This window comes from Echinops telfairi, unplaced genomic scaffold, assembly GCF_000313985.2.
Source record: "Echinops telfairi isolate 266 unplaced genomic scaffold, ASM31398v2 ScPeMD7_1;HRSCAF=3_0, whole genome shotgun sequence".
NCBI classification, from domain to species: Eukaryota; Metazoa; Chordata; class Mammalia; order Afrosoricida; family Tenrecidae; genus Echinops; species Echinops telfairi.
Window position 1 is genome coordinate 61,364,439 of NW_022103896.1, and position 7,068 is coordinate 61,371,506.

Below are 7,068 nucleotides of genomic sequence, written 5' to 3' on the forward strand. Positions count from 1 at the left end.
GTATGAGCTTAACCAACTTCTAATTTAAACGGTTGTTTTTAGATAGCTTTATTTATGTATTTTGTAAGCCCAATTGAATAGTCCATAAAATTAAAATTCTTAAAAGTGTATGAAAAAATTATGTGCATCAAAAAAGTATTGCTGTTACATTTCTAGTTTAGACACATGTGAGTTTATTCCAAACAAAAGTTGTCCACGCATCTTTCTGGGATCAGTGGGTGGTTGCAAAAATTCTCTCAGTGACACGCATGTCTTTATCTCATTTAGGGTGCCTACAAAAATAAAGGTCCAATTAAGACTGAGGCTTCCCAAGGAAATCTGCTAAGCTAATGAAATCAAGGCAGTTAGGTCAGAAGGTGATAGTGACTATTTTTAAGATTCCAAAGATAGAATCTTTATAAATTCCATCAAAGGACATGCCACAATCTCAGGGGGATTGTTGGAAAGAAGTTTTAAGAAAAAAGAAAACTATATTGATGGGTAACAGGCTAGTAAAATTGTGTCACAGCAATGTCTCCATTCATTCTTCCAGGGTAGCCAGAGCTGTCCTCTGACAATGTCACTGGGGTTCTTATTCCACCCATCCTGCAGAACTGATACTGCCCCTTCAGATTGCTCCTTGTTCCCCAAACTCAAAACCCATTTGAAAGAACATGCTTTGTATCCCTCAACGATGCCCAACCTGCTATTTTGACATGGTGTCAATCAAAGAGTCCATAATTCCTCAGGGAAGGCCAAGAAAGACGGAGACACTGCCTTTACGGGTTATCGACTTAGATGACAGATATATTGAGAAGCAATAGCTTCTCATTTTGACATTTTTGTTTAATAAAGGTCTCCATGATTTTGCAGATATCATTTTGTACTTACCTTCATATCCATTAGTGTATGCAGGCATAGAAGATACCATTCACACACACAATACATAAGCAAACTTGTTGTTTGTCTTGGATGTATTCGACAACCTATCAAATTAGATATTACATTTGATATTGTAACTTGATTTTTTTCATGATTATATATTACATAGGCTTCAAAAAGCTAATGGGAAATTTCCATTATCTTTTAATTCAATGATACCATGCACTTTTTGAAACTCCCTCACACACACATATATATTCTAGGTATTCTCAGTGAGTAGGCAAAAGCCGCACTATTACTAAGTAACATAGAAAGAACTTACTATCTGATGTGTTACTTCCTTGTCTACCACTTTGTGAATGAGAGCAAAAAAAAAAAGTGGAGACAGGGCTCTATCTTAAATAATTAAGCTCCAAACTTCCTGCAGATAGAAACAAAGGTTCTATATGACTTTGTGGAGTCCTTTCTTGACACTGTTATTGTGTAACATATATTCTGGCCCCTGCTGTTCCTGTCTTAATTTGAAATTGTCCTGCAGGTAAGGCTTCTATCTTCCATGTTCACGAATTTTGAACACGTAGTTAGGTAAGGTTTTATTTCTTTGAATTAATAACTACAGGCTTGAAAATTGAGCAACCAAATGAATCTCTACTATGGTGTAGTTTGCCTTGATCATCTGGTTACTTACAAAGGGATTTTGATCTATGTCACAGAAGCATTGTTGTGGAAGTTAAACAAGAAATAACTGGAAGTGATTTTGAAGGGCAAGTCTGGGTGACATGTGGATGTTAGTCTGCTCTGATTGTTCTGAGAGGCCTGAACCCCAAAGATGGTGCCCCAGCAGTATGTCACCAGACTTGACTAGTTTTTCAGAAACTCTACCATGGAGAGTAGATTCTGACTGACAGTCACCCTTTAGGACAGAGCAGAACTGCCCCTATGGGTGCCCACGCCGATAAATCTTTACTGGAATAGAAATCCCCACCTTTCTCCTTCAGAGTGGCCGGTGGTTTCAAACTGTTGACCCTGCAGTTAGCAAACCAAAGTGAAACCCTTTATGCCACCATGGCTTCTTTGAATAGTTTCTAGTAAGCAAACTCCCTTATTTGGATAATAATTGAAGGCCACAATTAAACTTCAAAGAATAAATTGTATTCAATCATAATAACAGATCACCTTTTAGTTCTGATCTTTTTTGTTTCTTTTCAATATAAAAAATTTTGGAGAGAGCCAATATATCAATATTTTTTAACTTTTGTTTTTGTAAAATTCTAGAGAGATTATCCACTCAGCCTAATGTTTTGTTAAGATGTTTTTTCCCTCCAAATGGGAAAAGCAAGTGCTCTGCTATGTTAATTGAGAAGGCTGAAGCTGTTTTTTTTTTTTTAAGTGTAGAATCAATAAGATTGGGTCAGCAGCTCACATTTCTCACAGTGTATCTACACATGATATGTACTGTCTATTAACGCAATGGTAAATAGCTATACACAAAAATTCTTTAAATTTGCCTCTGAAAATCTCAATGAATTTATTTTGGTTCTGCTATTTGTTTCCATATTTTTAATTTTAAGGAAAAATGTAATAGTGATATATTCATTGTGTCTGAATATAGCTGATATGTTTCTTTGGATATATTTTCCCTACTTCAGTGGAAAGAGTATTTCTTTCCATTTTCCATTTTGATCCCCAGGACAGGTCCTCACTATCTCACATGGGATATTCTCTCTCTCAAAGATCTCTCTCCCTCCAGTATCTCTCTCCGAATGCCTCCTTCACAATAATTTTGTTCTTTGTCTTTTTTCATCCATTTTACATGCTACCACCCCCAATTCTAAAAGACCGGTGAAATAACCCTACACTCTCCCTCTTACTTGTCTTTTCAATTTTGCTTTTCACTCTTTTCTACATAATACTTTTACTGCAGCCCATATATTGATTAGTCCTGATGTCCACTAATTCAAGATCTGTCTTGACTCGTGTGTCTATGATCACTCAAAAGAAAGCCAGGCAATGGTGTGCCATCCCTTCTGTTTGAACTTATTTCCCTCCAGCCAGTCCTCAGTCTGTCCATCCCAATCTTCCCTTGGAGAATCCCTGGAAATTTCTTTCCAGAATGATTAATGTCTCTTCCACATACATAAGACACCATTACTGGATCAGTAAATTTGCTGTTAGTTGTTAATTGAAAGAAGAGAGCTATGTTTTTGTCTAGCCACATAGTTTCTCCCCAGTATTCTACATACAAGGCAAACTTAGTAATTGCTTATTGGGAGGCAACTTATTGAGATAAAAATGAATATACTTTAAATACAGTATAAGTTTAAACTTTGTTTGTGTCACTGCCTAGCTGTGTGTCCTTAGGCAATTTATTTAATCCTTCTTAGTGTGTTTTTTCCTCATCTTATAATGGCCATGTTAATAATTACTCCCCAGAGAGCTGTGAGTGCTAAATATTTAATCTCCTTTTCTCTTAATGATGAAAAGGTACGGAAATTAGAATTTATGAATTTATTCTTGGTTAATAATTTTTTCCAAAGAAAAGATTAGCCAAAGAATGGTAATCCATTCTCACTAATATCAAACAGGAATCACTTGTGTACTTCATGTATATGTTTAACTTTACAAAGATGTGATTGTATCAGAGCAGTTTTGCTTGGGACTGACAATACTGTCTCATTGAAGCAGATCTGGGTTTGACATCTGGTGATAAATAAAAAGTACAAATTTCTACTTGCAAGCTTCATTAAATCTCGTTTTCATGAGGCCATAAATTTAATGATTTTAATCATAACTGCTTAGTAACAAATTTCCTATCAGAATTCTAATGAGTTTAAAACTACATTTCTTGATGGCCTTGTATGTGTAATATACTAGTGACTTCACTAGATGGAGTGATTCTACCTGTTACAATGGTAGGTACACTAGTCCTCCAGTATATGATAACCCAATTCTTCAGCTTCGGGAAATTCTGGGCTCTAAAACTTTGGGATTCTCATCATAGGAAATGCTCGCGATTGGAGGTTAGGATGCCAACCATGTAACCAGAGAGAACTCTCCAGGTAGTCACTTCTCCAAGCCACGTTGCTGCTTTCTGAGTTCTAATACAGATTGGTTTCTCGAGGCTGGCCTACTATGGTAGGTGCTGAACCTGCTTCCCGAGGACCTGAGGTACTGCACTGTCTGATGCTCATATAGCCACCTGTGCTGTTGTTAGTTGATGTCAAATGGATTCTGACTCATGGAAATTCCATGTGTCACACAGTAGACCGGCTCACTAGAATTTCTTGTCTGTAGTCTTAATGGAAGCAGGTCGCCAGGTCTTTCTCTCATGGCATTACTTGGTGGGCTTAAATGATCAACCTTTAGGTCAGTAATCAGGGCATAGGTTTGTGCAACCTATGCCTTAAGTGATTGTAAGCAGAAAATATAAGGATCCAGGAGGTGGAAAGCATCACCCTCTGAGTTCCTTTCTCATCTCAATCATGAAATCAATTTCAATGATTAAGAAAAACGCAAGGACATTTTTCATTGAGAAGAAGGAAAAATGTAGCCGTTGATTGAGTTTCATCGTTAAAGCTACTGAGTACGTTTTTTGATTTTTCACTTTTCAGTTGTCACCGATAGAAAATTTAACTCTGCTATTGTCCTTGCAAATGTAGACTTAATTTTAAAAATTAGCTAAGAAATTCCTGGGCAGAGTGAAAATTCCTACTCTAGAACATGAACCTTATTCTAGCCTGGGCATCACATGCCTACTAGTAGCTCCGTTTGAGTTTGGCAAACGTAGAGTTGTGTCTCAGGTTCACTTTGACTGTGAAGTTAGCCAGCTGGGGTAAGCTTTGAATCACAGATGCCCAAGCAAACACACTCACCATTACAATTTAATGGAAAACAGATTTTAAGATTCAGGGAAATGTGATTAAAAAAATATTAAATATCTTTATGTGAAAAGACATCTTTTTAACTGAGTCTCTACAGGAAACAAATATCCCCTTGGGTGTTATGTAACATAAGCATGATTCAAGCTTTGAGATAGAGTTCAGGCAATTTATTGGGAGACAAAGAAACAAACTCAAGATATTCAAATTTGAACTTGAAAGGAGTACAGATGGAACAAATATAAAATGATCAAAATTTATACAGCATTGCTCTGGTCAGGAAATAAGTTCATCAAAAGAAATGGTCTTAAAAGTATTTATATCCCAATCGTTGAAAATACTCTTTTCCCTCTGCATTGCCTTTCAATGCTCCATTGAGTGATAGAAGCAAAGTAAAATGCTTTCTTGATAAATTCCTGTAATTGACTCATTTGTTTGTGATTACTTGTGTACATAGTACATAGATAATGCAGTGCCTTGCAGAGAATCCCAGGTTTTAATTCACTTAAATGACTTTAACAAAATGTAAATTGTATATAAATATTCTCATATGTCTCTGGATCATCTCTTACTTGTATTAGTAGTAATAATAATAATCATAGTATTGCACAGTGCTTATAATTAAACAATATGTTCTTTTTAATTTTGAAATTTTGAACACTCATTTCTTAACTAACGTCTGCCAATGCTAAGGTATGGCAAATGTATTAAAACTAAACTTTTATGCATTGATCTAGCAGGGAGAAATTTCCCCTGAAATCAGTGAAGGGAAACTGCTGGTTTATTCTCTATGACCCTAACCAGAGAAATAAACTGAAAAGTTTGCTACTGCCAGGTAAACTGTGCTTTACAATCACACACCAGCTTTTAGGAATGATATGAATTCTCTAATGAACATCTTGATGCCATGGTAAAAAAAAATCCAGGAAAATAAAATCTTATGGGAATAAATGTCCTCAAGAGAGATCAAGCCCTCAAATTTGGTGAAAATATAAGCAATACATCTCTTCCTACCCTTGGTCTGTGTTACTGATACTCACTCACTTTCTGAGTGAGAAATAATCCAGACTTCAGAACAGTCAGCGATCCTTTATTATAACCTCTTGCTTTTGATGTAAAACAATAGACTAATAGTCAGTTTTGGAGACTTTTGTAGATTGAATCTTGCCCTCTGAAAATATAGATTGAGATCCTAAAGCCTATGTTTGTGGATTGGAGCCCTGGTGACATAGTGGGTTACACATTGGCCTGCTAACCATGAGGTCAGCAGTTCGACACCAGCATGTGCTCTAGGGGAGAAAAACTGGAATTTCTACTCCCATAGAAAGTGGAAGTTCTACTTTGTATGATGGGGCACGTATACATTGGAACTGACTTGATGGCAGTGAGTTAAGATTAAAGACATTGCGCTATTTGAGAAGAGAGTTTTCTGCTATGTCAATGAGGCCGTACCAGATTACAGCATGTACCAACTCTAGTCAGTTCTGAGTGACAGGAGCGGCACTCGCACAGGGAGAGCAAATATCAACATTAAGAGTGGGGACTGAGACAGATGCAATGTGAACATAGCCGTGGGATCAAGAAACATTGGGGCGACAAGAGACAAGAATCGCGTACATTCTTCCACAGTTGACAGAGCACCTTCCCCAAGAGCCGATGCTCTGACAGCGGACTCCTGGCCACTGAAACTGCGGGGAAACCACAGTTCTGTTCTTTAAAGCTGCCCATTTGTGGCATTTCTATTACAACAGTTTTAGTAAGCCATGCCAGAGGCAAAGAGAATTTGAAGAACTATCTTTTTTCAACAAGTATCTACTGCTCGGAATCCCACATACATCCTGAACAATTTACAAATAGCAACTAACTCCTTTTGTCCCTGTTTAGCTTGTCAAATCTGTTCCAAAATAAAATGGTTCAATACTTTTTAATCTTGTAATTCTTTCTCTTTCTCTCTCTCTCCAATCCCCCTCCATTTCATAGTGGAAAAAATGCTTTTGAATTTATTTAACATTTAATTTTGGCTATAATAATCATTCCTTGAAATCTTATACAAATTTTTTGGATAAGGCATTGAATAAGCCTCTGGGTTTTCACACAGAGAAGCTAAATGTGAATCCTGTTAGCAATAACAACATGCTAAGGTTTGTAACTACCTAGAGATTTGGAGCTAGGCTGAGAGTTCTCACTCCAGCAATGACGGCAATTTGTTTCCCACTCGAAACTTTATATTTTTTTGTTTTACTTAGTGAAACAGATTTTCTTTTCATATCTTCAATAGCAATCTCATTTATATTTTATACTTTGACGTTTTCTTTGACCATTAATAGAC